A 20,881-nucleotide genomic window follows, 5' to 3' on the forward strand; every position below is an offset into this window, starting at 1 on the left:
AGAATGTACTCTGAGTCAGGATTTATGGGTATGAGAGTAGAGGTTCACTTTTTTCCATAGAGCTATCCTGTTACTCCAGTACCATTTGTTGAAAAGACTCTCTTTGGGGCGCCTGGGTGCCTCAGTCGGTTGGGTGTCTGCCTTCAGGTCAGGTCATGATACCAGGGTCCTGGGATCAGGTTCCGCGTTGGACTCCTTGCTCAGGGGGGAGTCTGCTTCTCCCTCTCCCTCTGCCCCTTCCCCCTGCTTGTGCTCACTCTCTCTCAAATAAAATCTTGAAAAAATAAAAATAAAAAAATAAAAGCATATGATTTGGTAAGTTTTTACATATGCATACACCCATGAGGCCATCACCACAGCTGAGAGTGAACATATTCTTCACCTCCAAAAGGATTCTTGGGTCCCTTCAGCATGTATATGCTTTGCAAAGATTTTCTCCCAGTCTTCTCATTATCTTAGCAGGGTATTTTAGAAAGCATCATAAATATTTAAACTATGTTCAAGTTCAATTGATCTATTTGTTCCTTTCTTGATTGTGCTCTAAGAAATCCTTCCCTAACATCCGGTCACAAAGGGTGTCTCCTATATTTTTTTCTAAAACTTTTACGGTGGGGTTCCTGGGTGCTCAGTCAGTTAAGCGTCTGCCTTCAGCTCAGGTCATGATCCCAGTGTCCTGGGTTCCAGCCCGACATCAGGCTCCTTGCTCAGCAGGGAGTCTGCTTCTCCCTCTCCCTCTGTGGCTCCCCCGCTTGTGCTTTCTCTAGGTCTTAAATAAGTAAAATCTTTAAAAAATAATAAAAATAAAACTTTCATGGTTTTAGGTTTTTCATTTAGGTCTGTGATCCATTTTGAATTCTTTTTTGTATGTGGTGTGATATATGGGTTCAAGTTAATTTTTTTGCACATGGATGTCTAATTGTCCCAACACACCATTTGTTAAAAAGCTATCCTTTCAGGGCTCCTGGGTGGCTCAGCCGTTAAGTGTCTGCCTTCGGCTCAGGGCGTGATCCCATGGTCCTGGGATCGAGCCCCGCATTGGGCTCCCTGCTTGGCAGGAAGCCTGCTCCTCCCTCTCAAACTCCCCTTGCTTGTGTTCCCTCTCTGTCTCTCTCTGTCAAATAAATAAATAAAATCTTAAAAAATAAAAAAGCTATCCTTTCTCTACATTGCCTTTGTGCCCTTAAAACATTTTTTATATTTACAGAAAAGCTGCAAAGATAGAACAGAGAAGTCCATCACCTGGCTTCCCTAATGTTAATATCTTAGTTTTGACAAACAAACTGGGGTTATGTAAGATGTTAACATTAACATTAGTATGTTACTATTAACTAAATTTAGACTGTATTTAGATCTCTCTAGTTTTTCCACTTATGTCCTTTTTCTGTTCCAGGATCCAACCTAGGACACTATATTGTACTTATGTCTCCTTATGTTTCCCTGGTTTACACATAAATCAAATAAAAATGCACCAGGCCAAAGCCTTATAACACAGACAAGAAAGAACATTATTATTCTGAAGTGCTAGTAGTTGCAGCTATTAAGATTTTAAAAGCAAAATACAGAATTTCCCTTCAGAGTTCATAATGAACAGTGGCATTCTTAAATAACAAACATTTCATGCAAGTCATCAAAATAATTGCTGCTTTTAATCCACGAGCATCTGAGAAAATATTAAAATGAGAAAAGCGAATTTAGCACGGATCCAAAAAATTTATTAAGAGTTAATTTAACAATGGGAAAGTATGTATAAAATTAGGTGGTTAAAAATAAGCAAATTAGCAGGAATTAATAGGCAATTATTGGAGATTTTCAGATATGACAACCCTGGTCAACTGCTGACTGTTATATAATACAGTTATGATAGAAAACCGTAGGCTTAATTTTTAACCATCTAGCTGTGGCTGTATTCAACAAAGTGAAGCAAGTTCTGGATGATGTGAACCTACTGTTGAAAGACATTTGTGATCAGTTGTATAACAACACAGGTGTAATGACAGGTGTGAACAAAGTGTTCTTTAAAAACATGAATAAGCACACAATTGTGCTCTGTCTAGCTATTTTTTTAAAATCTCATTGGAGAAAATACAGCTTCTTCGCTACTAGGATTTGCTGACTTGGATTCAACATTTCGCAACTATTATTTGTATTCTTTTCAGATTCATCTCACAGATGAAGTATTTTACAGATACCTGCCAACTAGATGACCTGCCCATGATGAAGCTGTTCAAACTTTGCAACATGGGCTCAAAAACATTTTAAGGACTCCAAAATATATTTTCAAAGATTTAAAGAGAAACCGAATCATAAAGATGCAACATGTTTTTTTCTAAAAGCTGATAAAGCTCAAATACACCACTAAATTCCTTTTAAATAATTATAAGACTATAGGAAAGTTGAAAGAATATTATAAAAACTTTCCCTCAATCATTTGAGAATAAATTGCTGAACTGATGTCCATCACTTTGGTGTATTCTTACAAACAAGGACATTCTCCTACATTACTACAACCAAAATCAGAAAATTAACACTAATATGTTAATCTGATCCTCAGTCCTCATTCAAGTTTCACTAATTATCCCAATACTGTCTTTTAGAGCAAAAGAATTCAGTTTACATTCACATGTTGACTCCTATTGTCCCATCTTTTTTTTTAGTCCTTTTAGGCTAGAACAGTTCCTTAGTCCTTTTTTGACTTTTATGATCTTGACAATTTTGGAATAATGGTAACTTATTTTGTAGAAATGTCTCTCATTTTTGGTTTGTCTGATTTTTCCTCATGACTAGATTCAGGTTATGTGTCTTTGGCAGAAATATTACAGATACGAGGCTGTGTTCTTCTCAATGCATCCTATCAGGTAGCACATGGTATCCATTTGTTCCATTACTAATAATATCCACTTGATCATTTGATTATGGTGGTGCCCACAAGGCATCTTCACAATAATGTTTTCCCCTTCATAATTAGTAATTTGTGGGGAGATATTTGAAATTATGCAAATATCCCATTCTTTATCAATTCACCCTTCAATTTATTTGTTTATATCTGTACAGGCTCATTCTTCTTATTTTTACAATGTGTTAAAATCTTTTACTGTTTTTGCAATTTAAAAAATTGTAGTAAAATACATAGTATAAAATTAACTAAGTGTGCAGCTCAGTAGAGTTAACTATATTTACATTGTTGTGTAACAGATCTCTAGAATTCCCTTCCTTCCTTCCTTCCTTCCTTCCTTCCTTCCTTCCTTCCTTCCTTCCTTCCTTCCTTCCTTCCTTCCTTTTAAAGTAGGCTCCACACCCAATGTGGGGTTTGAACTCATGACCCCGAGATCAAGGCTCACATGCTCTACTGACTAAGCCAACCAGGTGCCCCTCTAGAATTTTCTCATCTTGCAAAACTGAAAAACTGAAAGTCTATACACCACAGAAAAGCAACTCTCCATTTCTCTCTTCCAAGCCCTGGCAACACAATTCTACTGTTTCCACAGTTGTAACTGGAAATTTGGAATCATGATCGTGACTGGGGATCGCTCTAGATATCTCATGTGAGTGGAATCATACAGTATTTGTCCTTTGGTGACTGACTTACTTCATGCAGTACAATGTCCTCCAGGTTCATCCATGTTGTATCATGTGACAGGATTTCCTTCTTTTTAAAAGCTGAATAATACTCCACCGTGTATCTGCACCACACTTTATTCATCTGTTGAGGGATCTTTGGGCTGCTTCTGCCTCTTTGATACGGTGAATACTGCTGCAATAAACATGGGTGTGCAAATGTTTCTTCAAAATTCCTCTTCCAATTCTTTTGGATATATATTCAGAAGAGGGATTGTATGGTATTTCTATCTTCAGTTTTTTGAGGAACTTCCATGCTGATTTCCATCATGGTTGCACCATTTTACATTCCCACCAGCAGTGCACAAGAGTTCCAATTTCTCTACATCTTCACTAACATTTGTATTTTGTATTTTTTGATAGTGGCCATCCTAATGTGTATGAAGTGATATCCCACTGTTATTTTGATTTGCATTTCTCTAATGGCTGGTGATGTTGAGCATTTCCATATTACTTATTGGCCATTTGCATATCTGCTTTGGAGAAATGTCTATTCAGGTCCCTTGCCCATGCTTTAATCGGGTTAATTGCGCTTTTGTTAGAATTATTTATTCTGCATATTAACCCTTTATTACATATATGATTTGCAATTGTCTCCCATTCTATAGGTTGCCCTTTTACTCGTTTTCTTTAATGTGCCAATATTTTTAGGTTCGATGTTGTCCCATTAATATATTTCTGCTTTTGTTGCCTGTGCTTTCGGTCTCATATTCAAAAAATCACTGCCAAATCCAATACCATCAAATTTTTCTATGTTTTCACCTAGGAATTTTATAGTTTTAGGCCTTACCTTAGGCCTTTAACCCCTTTTTGAGTTAAATTTTGTATATGGTGTAAGGTAAGGGTCCAACCTCATTCTTTTAACGACTGCGCCACCCAGGCGCCCCTACAACCTCATTCTTTTGCATGTGGATATCCAGTTTTCCCAATACCATTTGTTGAATACACTGTCCTTTCCCCATTGTGTTCTAAAATCATTTGACCATATATGTGAGGGTTTATTTCTAAACTCTCTACTCTGTTTCATTGGTCTATGTGTCTGTCCTACCACTTTTTCTGTTGCCAATTGTTCCCAATTTGGCCAGGGGAGCACCCATTTTAACTGGCTTCTGGGTCATTTTGGTATGTTTCCATTTTCTGAGAACTTCCTTGCTTTCTAGCACAAGATGTTTTGTTATTACTATTATTAGTATTACATTATTATTATATTTTATTTTTTTAAAGAGAGAGTATGCATGTGTGCACAAGCGGGGGTGGGGAGGAGCAGAGAGAGAGAGAATCTTAAGCAGGTTCCACGCTCAGTTCAGAGCCCTACGTAGGGCTTGATCTCACCACCCTGAGATCATAACCTGAGTTAAAACCAAAAGTTGGTCACTTAACCAACTGAGCCACCCAGGCACCCCTACTCTGTTATTATTCACTTTGCCTTTGACAGCCTCAAAATCAGCCATTTCTCTAAGCAGCCCTAATTCCTTTTGGTGGATATGATATTTAGAAGTCAAGATCTAGATACTAGATATCCTCATTGATATTAAAGTGTCACTGTTCACAGGCCCTCTGAGTGGATAGATGTAGGAAATATATTTACATAAAACTCCAACAAAAACAAAAAAAAAACCCCACAGGGTTCATTCTATTTTTCATCCTTTCTATATTTTTAACTTCCTTCTCAGACAGTGAGAAACCTGTCTTCTATCTCCCTTTTCCTGTCTACTCAGTTCCCTCATATGTACCCAATCTCCCATCTTCATTGCTACCCTCTTATACACAAGAATATCTCCTCTCCCTGCTTGGGTTCTGCCACTCTACACCAGGTCACACTCCTGCATAGATGCCCTTCCTCATACCTGCTTAGCCTCAGACTCCCCATGTTGGGTTACTTCCATACATGGTTGCCTTCCTAACAGTACAGGCTGTGGCCATAATAGGCATTCTTCACCTTACTCAGGATCTGACTCACCATGCCAAAGTGCAGCCCATCACGAACCTTTTCCTCATTTACTTTGGGCTGTAATGCTCTAAAAGGCTATTCCACAATGTGGGCACTTTGGACTCTAACCTCGCCTTCCTTCCTCCCTGCACCACACACACACCCCACCTATGCTACTCCTTCAGTATAGACACCCTGCTAAATGGCATCCGGGCTCCAACAGCCTATGTGAGGCTGCCCCCATGTGGGCAGCCTCATCACCCTGCTTGGCTCTGCACCACACACTAGACCAGCTACCATGGATGGAGTCCCTTTTCATCCTGCTCAGTTGAGACCAGGACACCCTGTTCTATTCTCTGGAAGGTTTTGTGTAATTGGTGTCATTTCTTCCTTAAATGTTTGGAAGAATTCATCTGGTGGTTTCTTTGTGGGAATTATGGAATTCAATTTCTTTTTTTCTTAAAAGATGTTATTTATTTATTTGAGAGAGACAAAGAGAGAGTGCGAGGGGGGAAGAGCAGAGGGAGAAACACACAGACTCTGCGCTGAGCCTGGAGCCCGATGTAGAGCTCAATCTCACAACCGCAAGATCATGACCTGAGCCGAAATCAAAAGTCGGACGCTTAATCAACTAAGCCACACAGGTGCCCCTCAATTTCTTTAATAGACAAAGGACTACTCACTTTTCTCGTTTCGGTTTTGGTAAGTTGGTTTTTGCCCGGCGGAACTTGTCCTAATTTTCCCCTTTTCATTCCTGATGCTGGTTGGTTACTTTTTCTTTCTCAATCTCTATTAGGGGGGCTTAGCTTTTTAATTACCTTTTCAAAGTACCAATTGTTGACTTTGATTTTGATTCTCTGTTTAGTATTACTACATTCTGCATTTATCTCTGTAACTGCTTTCTATTTCTTTTAAATTTCCTGTTGTTTTGGTATCTTATCAAGGTAGCTTAGATTGGGGGCTAGCAAACTTCTGTAAATATTTCTGGTAAATACTTTAGGCTTTATGAACCATAGAGTAGTTATCACTATGCTGTTAGAGTACAAAAGCAGCCACAACATACATATATGAATGAGTGTAGGTTTGTTCCAATAAACCTTTATCTACAAAAACAGGCAGGGGGCAGGATTTGACCTATGGGCCATATATTGCTGGCCCTGGCTTAGGTCATTCGATCCCTTATAGGTCTGTTTCCATTATCGGTCATTTCTCTTAAGTTCTGTCCGTAACTTGTCTTCTATAGGTAAATCAGGTTATTTTTGATTGAGTGCCAGAGTTGCATTCGAAGGACTGTAGATAGTTTGAAACTCTGGATGATGTTAATCTTCCTCCAGATAACTCACTTCTGCTTCTGCTAGGCAGGTAGACTCACTTGCAGTATCTTTAATCCAAACAGGGATTAAGAGAATTTGAAGCTGGATGAGCTCTCTGGGGTCCCAAATGAAAATCTGATGTGTATACCTTTTCCTTGCAGTCCTCGACTCTAATTTGTGTCTCTTTAGCCCCATGCATGTCAAAAATTGTGTTTAGCTTCTAGACCTCTTGGCCTCTACTTTCAGAATTGAAATTTTAGAATATTTTTCAGAATCTCACATGCCAGACTCATATCTCCTTTCCTACATTTTAATCCTGCAATTCTTCATGCATGCTTGCTTTTGATGCTTTCAAACATACATAATTTCTCCAGCTTTCTCAGTTGCTTTAGGTGAGAAAGTAGGCCTAGGCCATTCATTCTGCCATCAATGGAAACAGAACTCTCTTTGTACTAACCTAGGACACAGTGTGCCTTTTCAATGTAGAGATTTGAGTCTTCAGTTCAGAAAATTATGTTGATTTTCTATTTAGAACTTCAATGATGTTAGGGTTTGTTTTTTTTTTTTTTTTGCCTGCCTTCCTCCTATCCCCATAATTTTAAAATAGCAATGATTTTTAAACCTTAAAAAAAAAAAAAACCACTTACCTTGCTGTGCTCCTTTTCAATTTTATTTTCATTTCTATTACGGTTTTTCTTCTTTTCTTTCCTCAGTCTGTCATTTCATATTTCATCTTCTGTTATCCCGCCATCTATATTTTTGTATTTGACACTGTTTTCTTCTGCCATAGCAGTAACTGCTTCATGGTTTGCAGCTTTTAATTCATGGCAAATGTTTGACTGGTTGACTCCTTTCATTTGCAGGGTCTGGGGCAAGAATATAAATGGGAGCCCCTAACCATATGTCTAAATTTAAAAGTTATTAAACTTTAAAACGATGAAATAAAATACATTCAGCCCTTCTACCTCAACAAATATACCTTCAAAACAACAAGAGATGTGTAAAGCTGTGGTTTTTATATGACTGAAACTCATATAACGTAAATATCAGGTAACTAAATTTAATTATTACTGTACATGTCTAGGTGTTCTCTTGGGACCAGCAATGCTGGCATACAGCATAAAATAAGCACATTATTTCATAAGTTATATTACTTATCCCATGAATTTTATTGTTTGCCTTTATTTCAGCAAATCATTAATAATGTTATCCTATTTTCACATAATTTGCATTCCACTGACAGTAACAATTTTCAAGACTACAAATTTAAACATAATCTTACTCAAAGTATACCAAATTTGTACAGAGGTATATACACTCTGGTACACTTTGAACATAAAGAGAAGAAAATCAATGCTTGGCACTTAGTGGGAAACTGCTTTGTTATGCAGGAATCTTTTGCATTTGTGCTAAGGAAGAACGTGACAATTAGTCTTTTCTGTGCCCCCAAACTTCGGACACCCAAAGCCTCCTTGCTCAATGAAGCAATATCAGTAGCAGCACAACCCACAAACCTGCATGGTATTTGGACACAGTTGTCTTTTGAAGATATTAGGCAAAAGATGTGCAGAAGCATTTCCCTAGGGCCTGAATGCAGTTATTCACAAGAGCAGGAGTTTAGAGTTACTAATTGCACTGTGCTGGCACTGAGCATCGGAGTCAAAGTGACAGTGCTGCCTGTGTGTTAATATGTTTGTGTGCCTGTGATACGTGGGTCCCTCTGAAGTGTGGGACCCAGAACAGGGACTCCTTTTGTCTAGATCCACAGGTGGTACTGGAATTTGGTTATAATTTTCATCTTCTGCACAAAATTTTTTCTGGCTACTTTTTTTTTTGTCTGATGCCAAGTTTTACTTCTCTCCTTGCATTTTTTTTCTTTCGTATGTTTGAATTGGTGCAATGCCAAATACTTCACACCATATATCCTTGCTGGCTCTTTCTAAAAGCTGCTCTCTATCCCTCCTCCCCCACTACTCCAATAGTATCCATTCGCACTTGTTTTTAATACCACTTACATCTTTTGTCATTTGTGGATTTTGGTCTATAATCCAGTTTTACAGGTCAAATTGTGTCTGTTCCCTTCTGCAAGCCTCCCCCCCCCCCAAAAAAAGGATATGTTGAGGTCCTAACTCCAAGTAGCTCAGAATGTGACCTTAGAAGTAGGGTCACTGCAGATGGAATTAGTTAAGACTGAGTCATACTAGAGGGTGGGCCCCAATCCAACATGACTTGTGTCCTTATAAACAGTCATGAAAAGTCAGAGACACACAGGAAGAATGTCATAACGAAGGCAGAGATTGGAATTATGCAAATACAAGCCAAGGAATGCCAAAGACTCCCAGCAAACTACCAGAAGGTAGGAAGAGGAAAGGAATGTCCTACAGTTTTCAGAAGGAGCATGACCCTAAGATCTTGATTCTGCACTTCTAGTCCCCAGAACCGTGAGCCAATAAATTTGTCGTAGTGCTGGTACTGTTACAGCCGTGCCAGGAAAATCATACGTAGGCTGGCCCTCCTGCCTGCTTGTTGCTCTGGTCAGTGTCTAGAAGGTGGAGGAAACTTTGGATCTAAGCTGTCACGGATTTCACTGCCTACCATTCTCCACATTTACAAGAGAACTCTGTCACTAGAATTCCCTACATGATTACTCCAAAAGGAATGGGTTCCTATTCCGCATACTAACCTACAAAGGATCCCGAATAAATATATACAAGGAGTATTTTCATACATGGAGGCAAATAAACTTCTCCATAGTATAAGTGTGATGACAATATGGAAAACTTCTGAGTTACTGTGCGCTGGTGTCCTTGCTAAGTGCTTGCATTATTGGGAACAAAGGCTCTCTATAAGTAGCTGCACAGTAAGTTCTGGTAAAAGTCCATTATGCCCTCTAAATCCCATATGAGACACAGGCTTACCGTGTGAGAGAAATGGGAAGCTCCACTGTTAGGACTATGGAAGCCTCAATGTGGTCACAACTCTAGAACTTTAGATACTTCTGCTATTCCCTGACCAGTACTAGCTCACTGGAAAATACCTATTTTGCAAAATTGTGTACTTCTTGGGGGCTTCAAGTTTATATATAAGAGGCTTTTCAAACAAGTGCAGAGGGCTTGGCCACTCTGAATGAATCACCATGACACTTGATTTGTGCAATACTCCAAACATCTATCGAGTAGTAACATCCCTACCCAACTACTTTCCCATTTATTTGCTCTTCACAGTATTCTTTTAAAGACTATCTCCTTTAAAAAACAAACAAAAAAAAATTAAAAAAAAATAGACTATCTCCTTTCTCTCCTCCCATTCCCTTCCAAATTAATTCCATTCATCTTTTTATGCTCACCACTCCACTAAATCATACTATTCAAAGACACCAGTGAATTCTGGATTGTCAAATCAAATGGTCGATTTAGTCTTCACCTTACTGAACCCCTCAGTAGCAGGTGACACATTTCACATCCTCTTTTGTGAAACTTGGCTTGAGACACCCTCCTGTTTGTTCCTTCTTTCCTCTGCTTCTCCTTTTTCTCCCCGCTTCCCACCCGTTCTTCTTTTGGCTTTCTCACCTCACAGGCTGCCCCCTCTCAGTATTCTCGTTGCACCATTCCATTTTCCCTATTTCTAGCCATAAAAGCACCCTATAGTTCAGTCTGCTGACCTCTTCTCTTTATTTTCTCTCTGCTTTATTTTTTTCATTGTTTTTTTAAAATTTAAATTCAATTAATTAACATATAATGTATTGTTTCAGGGGTACAGTTCTCTAATTCATCAGTCTTACACAATACACAGTACTCATCACAACACCTACCCTCCCCAATGTCCATCACCCAGCCACCCCATCCTCCACCCCCCCTCCCCTCCAGCAACCCTTAGTTTGTTTCCTAAGATTAAAAGTCTCTTATGGTTTGTCTCCCTCTGATTTTGTCTTGTTTCATTTTTTCCTCTCTTCCCCTATGATCCTCTATTTTGTGTCTTAAATTCCACATGAGTGAGATCACATGATAACTGTCTCTCTGACTGACTTATTGCACTTAGCATAATACCCTCTAGTTCTGTCCCGTGGTTGTAAATGCAAGATTTCATTTTTTTGATGGCTGTGTGATATACATATACCACATCTTCTTTATCCGTTCATCTGTCGATGGACATAAGGACTTTTTCCATAGTTTGGCTGTTGTGGACATTGCTGTGAGCCCACTGCTTTAAATTCTATTTAGACACTGGTATCTCCCACAGTTGTATCTCCAGTCCTGAAATTATCCCTGAATTCCAGGTAAGTATATCCAAATGACTACTTGATATCTCCACTTAGTGTTCAAAGTTTTCTCAAACTTCATATAACCAACATGAACCTTTTGATATCTGTTCCCACCCCATTCTCCAGTCTTCTTCATCTCAGTAGAAGACAACTCCATCTTGTTTCTTAGGTCAGAAACTTTAGAGAGATCTTGACTTCTTTCTCTCACATTCACTTCTTGTCCATCAATAAATGAAATTGGCTCTACCTTAAAAATATACTCGAAATCTGCTTCATTACTCCAATCTAAACCGCTATAATTACATACACTAATGCAAAATCATTCCAATTGGTCGGCCTACTTACACAATTCCTCCCAACTGCCTGTTCTTCAGATCGCTACCAGTGATAAAATGTAAGATTATTACTTTTTGCTCATACCCTTCCAAGTTTCCTGTCACACCACGAGTAAAAACTAAAATCTTTACCATTCCCCATAAAGCCCTGCACAATCATGTTCCCCAAATACATTCCCAAATCCATTTCCTACCATTCTCTTTCCTCATTTTACCAGCCTGCTTCACTGACCCTTAAGGGCATTCGCACTTATTTCCTCTGCTAGCATGGTCTTGATATCTACATGACTGACACCCTACCTTCAGACCTGTCCAAACTGCACTTTACAAGGGCCTTCCCTGATGAGCCCATATAAAAATACCGTTTTATTTCACTTAATAACGTTAACACCAACTGGTGTATTTCACCCCTATCTTTCCTCACTAAAAATAAGCTCCAGATGAGGAATGTTGTCTGTTACATTCAGTGCTGCATTTCTAGCACCTATATCGGTGGCCAGCATGTTTGTTATATGAACACAGGACTCCTACTAGAGAGAGATGCTAACCATACAATGTGCTGATTCAGACACCATATTTGACCTCACATAAATTCTTGTTCCAAGACTTCCTGAATACTGAAGCACCACCTCTTCTGGGGCTAACCTTGAAAAGTACACATATAAATGCCTAAAAAGTGAAGTTCCTGAGCTGTATCTTCACCCAAGTTATCTCCATCATATTCAACAAAAACTCAATCATAGCAGATTGGGAGCTCTCCAAACTGACGAAAATATACCACTGCTTCATAGAAAAATTACCTTCTCATCTCTTCACTAATTTTGAGATGAAGGCATTTTTTTTTAGTTTGGCCCTACAACAGTGTCTGGCATCTAGTGGGCAACTCAGTAATTGCTGGAAGAATGAATACATAGAACCCATTGGTATTTAAACCTTTCAAGTACTGGAAGACACTATTCGCTACCACCTGATACTAGTTTCCCAACCCAGCCTGGCCTGCCACCTAATGTTAGTTCCTTCCAATACTGTGCTAGGGCCCATTCTGTCCCATGAAGCGTCTGGTTTTGATGACTTCCATCTCAGCCAATTTCTTCAGGAAGCAGACACCAACTGAGGTTACCATTCCAAGATCTGGGAGCAGTTAGCGCAAATGTTGGGCTGAGATACAGGCTCACCAGAGTGGCTCTACAAAGCATAAAATTCTAAACATTTTGCTCAGTGAGAAAGGATGGCTCTTCAGACTACCTCTAAGTACATTACTTTTTTTTTTTTTTAAAGATTTTATTTATTTATTTGACAGAGATAGAGACAGCCAGCGAGAGAGGGAACACAAGCAGGGGGAGTGGGAGAGGAAGAAGCAGGCTCATGGCAGAAGAGCCTGATGTGGGGCTCGATCCCAGATCGCCAGGATCACGCCCTGAGCCGAAGGCGGACACTTAACCGCTGTGCCACCCAGGTGCCCCTAAGTACATTACTTTTATTTATCATTGCATCCCATCCAAGACAATGAATACAGACACTTTTGTGTAGCCTCATATGCACCTCAACGTTTCAAAATGTTTATCTTGTTACTGACCATCACTGACAATTGCACTTCTCCCAACACCCACTCCAGTACCCTGGACCAGACACTTGGCTTCCTCTACCCAGTACTGTGTGAAGTACCATGTGAATTTTAAGGCTGTTCCAAGAGAAATTAGTGTCATGGTCTCACTTCTGATAATATAAACCTTATGCTCTCCTTTGATGTTACTTGAAATCTTAAAACATAATCAAAGCAACCATTCCGAGAAATAAATATACCTTAGGAGCCCCTGTGGAACAATTCCCTTGATTGTATTCCTTTACTATGCTGAATATCGTTAATGATTTCCTTGTATTACTTTTCTATCATTTCCCTAATACTCACACTCACAATTTTGCCTGTTTGGGAACTTTATAGAAACGGAAAAACACTGTAAGAACTCTTCTGTGACTGCTTCTTCCAGTAAACATAATTTTAAGATTCATTTAATATTGCTGCATGCAGCCAGAGTTCTTGTATTTTTAGGCCAGAGTACTTAATTGTACAAATGTCCTAACAATCTATTGTCGGTGGACACCTGAGCTGTTTCCAGTTTTTGCTATTAAAAATGTTGCTATAAACATTCTTGTAAATGCCTTCTAGTGCAGAGATACAAGTTTTCCTAGTGTATATATGCTCATTTACAAAGTAATGCTAAACTGGTTTCCAAAGTGGTTGTACCAATTTACACCCCTTCCAGCAGTATTTTTCATTGCATCACATCCTAGCCAATACTTAGAACCAATTAAACATTTTTTGCCTACCTCATAAATATGAAATGGCACCTGTGATTTTAATATGCATTTCTTAGATTACTAATGAAGTTAGAAATCATTTCATATACTTATGGAATGTTCTGTGAAATGTCAGTTCATATCTGTGGCCCATTTTTCTGTTGGGTTTCTGTCATTCTTACAGATCTGGTGTTTTATATTCTTGATATTAGTCCTTCCAGATTGCGGCTTCTCTTTGCACTGTCTTTGTGGTTATCTTCTTTTTTTTTTTTTTTAAAGATTTTATTTATTTATTTGACAGAGATAGAAACAGCCAGTGAGAGAGGGAACACAAGCAGGGGGAGTGGAAGAGGAAGAAGCAGGCTCATAGTGGAAGAGCCTGATGTGGGGCTCGATCCCATAACGCCGGGACCACGCCCTGAGCCGAAGGCAGACGCTTAACCGCTGTGCCACCCAGGCGCCCCTGTGGTTATCTTCTAATGAACAGAAGTCCTTAATGTATTCACATGTATCAATCTTTCCCTTTGATTTGTACTTTCCCTTACGAAATTCTAATCCACAGACATAAAATTATTTTCTAGATTTTCTTACATTTTCCTGTATTTTCTAACTTTGCCTCTCACATTCAGTCCACATCTAATCCACCTGGAACTGGTACTTATGTAGAGCATTAGGTAAAAATCTTAGTTTTTCTCAGTATAGTCCATAGTAATCTCCAGTCTAGCATAAATCTAGCTTTCATATATGTGGTTTTGGCCTCTCTATTTTGTTTCATAGTCTGTTTGTCTATTCTTACACCAAGACCTATTACACTCTACTATCTTAATACAAGTTTTGACTGACAGGGCCCCTTCCCCTGTCTCATTCTTGTTTATCATTTGCCTTTAACTTCCACATAAAGTTGAGAAACAGATTATCAAGCTCAATAGCAAAAAGAAACAAACCTCTTGGAATTTTAATTGAATTTGTACTAATGCTAGATCAGTTTGGGGGAACTGTCATATTTATAATACCCTTATTCATGAACATGGTATGTCCATTAATTTGGATATACATTAATGTCTTCCAATAAAGGTTTAAAACTCTCCAAAAGAGGGCTCTCACATCTTTTATTAAATTTAATACTAGCTACTTTGTTTCTGATTTCTGTATTTTGTGTTCACAGAGCTTGCTAACTTATTAATTTTAATAGTTTAACTTCAGTCTTTCATATCATCGCCTATCATCTGTAAATAACGACCACTAACAAGACCCACTATTACATTCTCTAGGGTGGCTCCTCTGACTCCATGGTAGAGGGGATCAGTGCTTTGCTACTGAATCTTTCTAAATTTGTTTCCTCATCTATAAAATGAGGAACCCCAATAATACTGTTTTGACACTTACATGAAATAACACATGGAGTGGCCAGCACATATTACTCTCATCAATTCTTTCTTCCAGACAGCACACTGCTTTCTTTCTTTGTATGCTCAAAGTATTTTGCACATTGCAGTAATTTTGAGTATTCATTGAATAGAAACTAGTCTGGCTCCCCAAAACAGAAAAAATATTCCTTGGATTATAGCTCATTCCTGAATTCCATACTTAGCAGAGAGTAGGCACTCAAATGCTAAAAAAGATAGGCTTTCACCTAGGGTTAAAAACAAAAACAGTATTATATAATTAAATAAAGGTAAGCCCACTGTTACACCTACCATGAGAATTCTGTTCGGAATGACATTAGGATACTACATACACCTCTTCAAAGAAACATTAAATATATTCTCTAATTAAAGTAACAGTCTCTGTAGAAGTACAAAATTTGCAGGTACAAAATACCTTCCCTTCCAATGACTTACTGTGTGCATTGAGCAAATTCAGAAATATTTTCAGTATAAGGATGGAAATAAAAAAGATTTTATTAACTGATTAACTGGCTTTATTAACCATCAGAAAAATCAGGGTATTATTTTTATTACCTCATCCTGGTTTGACCATACTGCTGTGACTTACCAGAGATATTGGATTAGAAAAGTGTCTTTCGGATCTTTCTTGGATATTGGAACTTGGCTTGGATCTTTCAGTTCTTGTGTCTGCCCTTTATTGGTTGCATTAGTTTGGGCCTGAATGCATACACTGAACTCAATTGTAAAATGGAATTACTAAATCATGACTTACCCTTTTCTTACATAAAGCTATCACTAGATGGCAGCATACTAACCTTTTAACATATTTTTAAGTGTTTAAAATATTTTAAAATATGAAAACATTTAAACTAAGTCATTGTAAAAATCACAAGATATTTAAAAATATGATACCAGTTTTCACCTCAAAAATGGGGAGGGAGAGAGATATATTTAGCAACCATTATTGAAAAGTATGTAGAGAAATGTGATTTTTCACATACAGTTGGGATGAAGGTAAATCAGAGGGCAATGTTACGTGTCAAAAAACCTCAAATGTTCGTATTCATTGAATCAAGCACTCTAAGAAACTACTTTTTGGAAAACAGATCTTTAGATTTATTTACAAGGATATTCACTGCTGTATCTTTCATACTAGTCAAAAATCAAGTGAAATAACCTGAATACCCAATGACAAGAACTGATTAAAACTAAGTTGAAATACCAGGTAGCCATTAAAAGTTTAAAAACCCAATTTGTTGATCATTACTGTGCATAAGTCACTTGGGCATCTTGTCCAAAACCAAATTCTAATTCCCTAAGTCTGGGATGGAGGCCCCAATTTAGCATTTGTAACAAGTTCCCCACTCAGGTGATGCTTACATTGGTACTACAGACCACGTTTTTAGTAGAAAGCTTATAGACCACTTAATAAGAAAATGTTGATACTGTGTTAGCACTCAAGTGGCTCCCATATAACCTAACTACACATTTTTTCTATAAACAGACTTATTCATATAACATACATGTCCAAAAGCAACTTTTTAATTTTTTAAAAAATAATCTCTACACCCAATGTAGGGCTCGAACTCATGACCCCAAGATCAAGTCACACGTTCTCCCGACTGAGCCAATCAGGTGCCCAAGAACTCCTGCTCTTACTAATTACATGTTTACTCTTCAGTTGTGTTTGCTCTTCAACTACGTCAATAGTAGTTTTTTCTGTGACTTAGTGGCTTTCTATCATATAAACCAGTGAAATGAGTGTAAATAGACTTGGTTCAGTGAAAACTAAGCTTCATATTTTGGAAAGACTCAATCAAGATGAGTCACTTTAAAAATCAGTTGATAATGGCACATTACTTCATACCCATTAAGATGGCTACCATCAGAAAAATGAAAAATAAGTGTATGTTAGGATGTGCAGAAACTGAAGTTCTTACACATTGCTAGTAGGAATACAAAATGATGCACCTGCTGTGGAAAAGTTTTGGGGTTCCTCAAAAACTTAAACAGAATTACCACATATGATCCAGCAATTACACTCCTAGGTATCTACCCAAAAGAACTGCAAGAAGGGACTCATACTTGTACATGAATGTGCACAGCAGCATTATTCACCACAGCCAAAAGGTGGAAAAACCCTAATGGCCATCAACAGATGAATGGATAAAAGGTGCTATACACATACAGTGGATTAGTCACCCATTAAAAGGAAATTCTGATTCATGTTACACCACGGATGAACCTTGAAAACATTATGCTAAGTGAAATATACCAGTCACACAGGACCACATAGTATTATGACTCCACTTCTATGAGGTACCTAGAATAGGCAAATTCATAGACAGAAAGTACAGTAGAGGTTGTGAGGGGCTGGGGGTGAAGTGGGAATGGGGACTTATTGTTTAATGGGTACAGTGTTTGCTTAGGATGATACAACAGTTCTGGAAAGGGATAGTGGTGATGGCTGTACATTGTGAATGTATTTACTGCCACTGAAATATACATTTAAAAATGGTTAAAGCGACATTTTAAACAAATGTTTTACCATTTAAAAGATGCTGCTGAATTAGCTTTTACAACTACTATTACAAGTTTCCCTGCTAACCAAAAGTAATAAAAAGGCATAAAGTGAAGGAATTACCATTAATTTATATAGAAAACTTTTTGAACATTCCCAGACTGAAAAAATAACCTCAGGCTTTTCTAATACGTTAGGACACATTTTGCTAAGAGATGTACAAAATAAGTCAAGATAAAGCACAGATGCTCACAGTTTGAAGCCAAGGTGGTTTGATCCTGAGTGGTTTCCAGGGAAGGAGCTTGATGGTGCCACTCAACCGCTCAGGGTACACACAGCCTCTGTAACAGCTGGCTGTAAAACAAGTGCTTAACACTATTTTTACTTTTTACCTTCTTCCATAAAAGCAAAAATCCTCTGCGAATTTCCTTTGGTTAGCAAAAAGAAGGCACTAATGTAGGTCTTTCATAAAAGTGAAGTGGCGTAAATGCCAACTTCTGAAAACTACAGGATACCTGTATAAGCTTAAGCTAACAAGATAACGTGGTAGAGCTGCTAATTTAAAAGACACTCATTCACTCATTTACTAAACCTCTATGTGGCACACGCTGATGTAGGAACTTAGGACTTAGAAAATAAGCAGAATCCTTGTTTTCATGGGCCTGCATATTCTGACAACAAACGGACCATACATTGTTAGGGTAACCTATATTGTGTTAATAAGCACTTGGGAAAAAGCAAGAGTAAGGGAGTTAGCAGGTTCCATTCTTCAATAGAAGGTGAAAATAAACCTCATTAAGATGACAGTCATGCAGATATCCAAAGCATTCCAGGTAGGGGAAATGGCCCCTGCAAAGGCTGAGAGGCAGAAGCATGCCTGGCCTGTTTTAAAAAAAACAAGGCCAGAGTGGCTGGAATGTAATCAGTGGAGAGGGGGAAGTTGTATTGGGAGATGTGGTCAGAGAGGTAATGGGGCCATATCATGGAGAAACCTTTTAAACACTGGAGCTTTCCTGATAGAAATAGGGAGCCACTGCAGGATTTTGAAGAGATATGATAAAAAAAAAAAAAAAAAAAAAAAAAAAAAAAAAAAAAAACCCAAACACAAACTGACAGTTGTGCTGGGAAGACTGTAGGGAGGCAAGAGCAGAAAATGGGGAGACCTATAGGAATTATTGCAGTAATTTTTAAAAATTTTTAAAAAGATTTTTTTTTTTTTTTAGTTTGAGAGAGCAGGGAGGGGCAGAGGGAGTGGGAGAAGCAGGCTCCCTGCTGATCAGGGAGCCCAACACAGCGCTCAATCCCAGGACCCTGGGATCATGACCTGAGCCAAAGGGCAGAAGCTCAACCAACTAAGCCACCCAGGCGCCCCTACTGCAGTAATTTAACAGACAAATGATGAAAGCAGTGGAAGTAGTAAGTGGTCAGATTCTAGGTATTTTCTGACAGAAAAAAAAGACTTCCTGATGTATTGGATGTGAGGTATTGAAAAGTCAAGAGCAATTTCAAAGTTTGGATCTAAGCAACTGAAATGAGTGTTAGCTATTGAGAAAGACTGTGGGCTTAGCAGATGGCGGGGGAGTGAGAGAGGATGAAGAGTTCAGCATGTTGTTTGATGTGCCTATTTAAAGTGCCTAGTAGACAGTTTGGGGAAAAGGTCTGAATTGGAAATATAAACTTAGAAATTGACAGCATATTAAGACCTAAAGCCAGGAGACAGGAAAAGTGCACCAGTGCACGCAGGGAGGCAAGCCCCTCGGAGTACCCCAAAATTAAAAATCTAGGTAAGAAAAAATAGCAAAGGAGAGCAAGAAGGATGTAGGGAATAATAAAATGTAAATAAAAATCTTCATTTTTAACTCCTGCCTACTTACGTTAACTGGTAAGAGGGCATGTTCCATTTTCAGTATTTGCATAAACAGGGGTAGCAACTGGTAAAAAATAACCTTAGGAAGATTATGGCCCGGGTATCCTCGAGATGAGAGAAGTTGTGCCACTTATCTCCATCCTCCATTTCATGTTAGATCATTTAGAAAGTCAGGGACAACATAAAACAGACTGCTATAAGCTTTAGATAGACAGTCTCCCGGTGTGCACAGACACACAGCATGTTCACGAGTAATGTGAAATATGGAAGAGCTTAAGTTTACACATTTTTTAGAGTTCTAAATTTTATTACAGCTATAATTAACCATTTTTTACCTTTATGATTACAATTTGTCATTTTTATCTTTTTAAAGATTTTATTTGAAAGGGACACACACACACACACACACACACACACACACACGCACGCATGCACAAGTGGGGCGAGGGGCAGAGGGAGAAGGAGAAGCCCACTCAGGACCCTGAGATCATGACCTGAGCCAAAGTCAGATGCTTAACCAACTGAGCTACCCAAGAGCCCTGTAAATTTACACATTTGGGGTAGAATGGCTGCCAGCAATCCTGGAATAATTTCCAAGTTGTATAAAAATAACTTGAACAGGCAAGTGTTTACAATGAATATACCATCAACTGAAAAGCCAGCCATCACTAAATTCAGTAACAATTAGCTCTGGTCTTCACATTCTGCAAATCACCTTCTAATATATTGAACATGTTCTTGGGGTAAGTTAGGAACATTTTTTGCATTTTGTATTTTCACTTAAGGTGATTCCCCATCTAACCCACCCCCTACCTGGGGAAATCTAAAGAAGCAATAATGTAAACTGATTTAGGCAGTTTGGGGGATTAAAAAAAACTGAAGTGGTACACAGTGGTATGTATCCAAGTTTCTATACTGTACTGGAGTGAAACCCAACTTTTTAGTCAACGTCCAAATCTTCCACAGTGTTAACATTTCCACAAATGTTATACTCCTCTCTCTTATACCTGATAGTTATAGTAATTATGGAGGTAGAACCCATGCAAGTATTCACATATTTAGAAAAAAAAATACCACTAAGTTGCTAAGGCCTGTCTAACACAGAAGTATCCAGCATAGTATATTGTACAGAGTAGGCATGCTCAGTGTTTGTGGAATTGTAACATTTAAAAACATGTTCCTAAATGCTTACAGTTCAGGTAGGCATCGATAAAGCTTAAGTTAGCACTTATAATGGGGGGAGGAGGGTTCAGTTTGATGACATTTAGCAAGTAAGTGAAAAACGCGGATTTGGAATCATAAACACATTCTTAACTTCTACTTACCATTCTGCTAGTAGTCCCCTAACTCTTC

General features: G+C 38.4%; 1 long non-coding RNA gene across 1 annotated transcript; it reads right to left on the reverse strand.

Moving 5' to 3' along the window:
- Positions 1-3,760: 3,760 nt before the first annotated feature.
- LOC148108674 (uncharacterized) lies at positions 3,761-18,713 on the reverse strand. The gene is made up of 3 exons (XR_015727194.1): positions 15,139-18,713; positions 4,509-7,724; positions 3,761-4,466 (listed from the first exon to the last, which is right to left on the reverse strand). It is a non-coding gene; the product is annotated as an uncharacterized LOC148108674 (long non-coding RNA).
- Positions 18,714-20,881: the final 2,168 nt, after the last annotated feature.

Source organism: Ursus americanus, chromosome 17, assembly GCF_024610735.1.
Source record: "Ursus americanus isolate L20-20 chromosome 17, mUrsAme1.1.p, whole genome shotgun sequence".
NCBI classification, from domain to species: Eukaryota; Metazoa; Chordata; class Mammalia; order Carnivora; family Ursidae; genus Ursus; species Ursus americanus.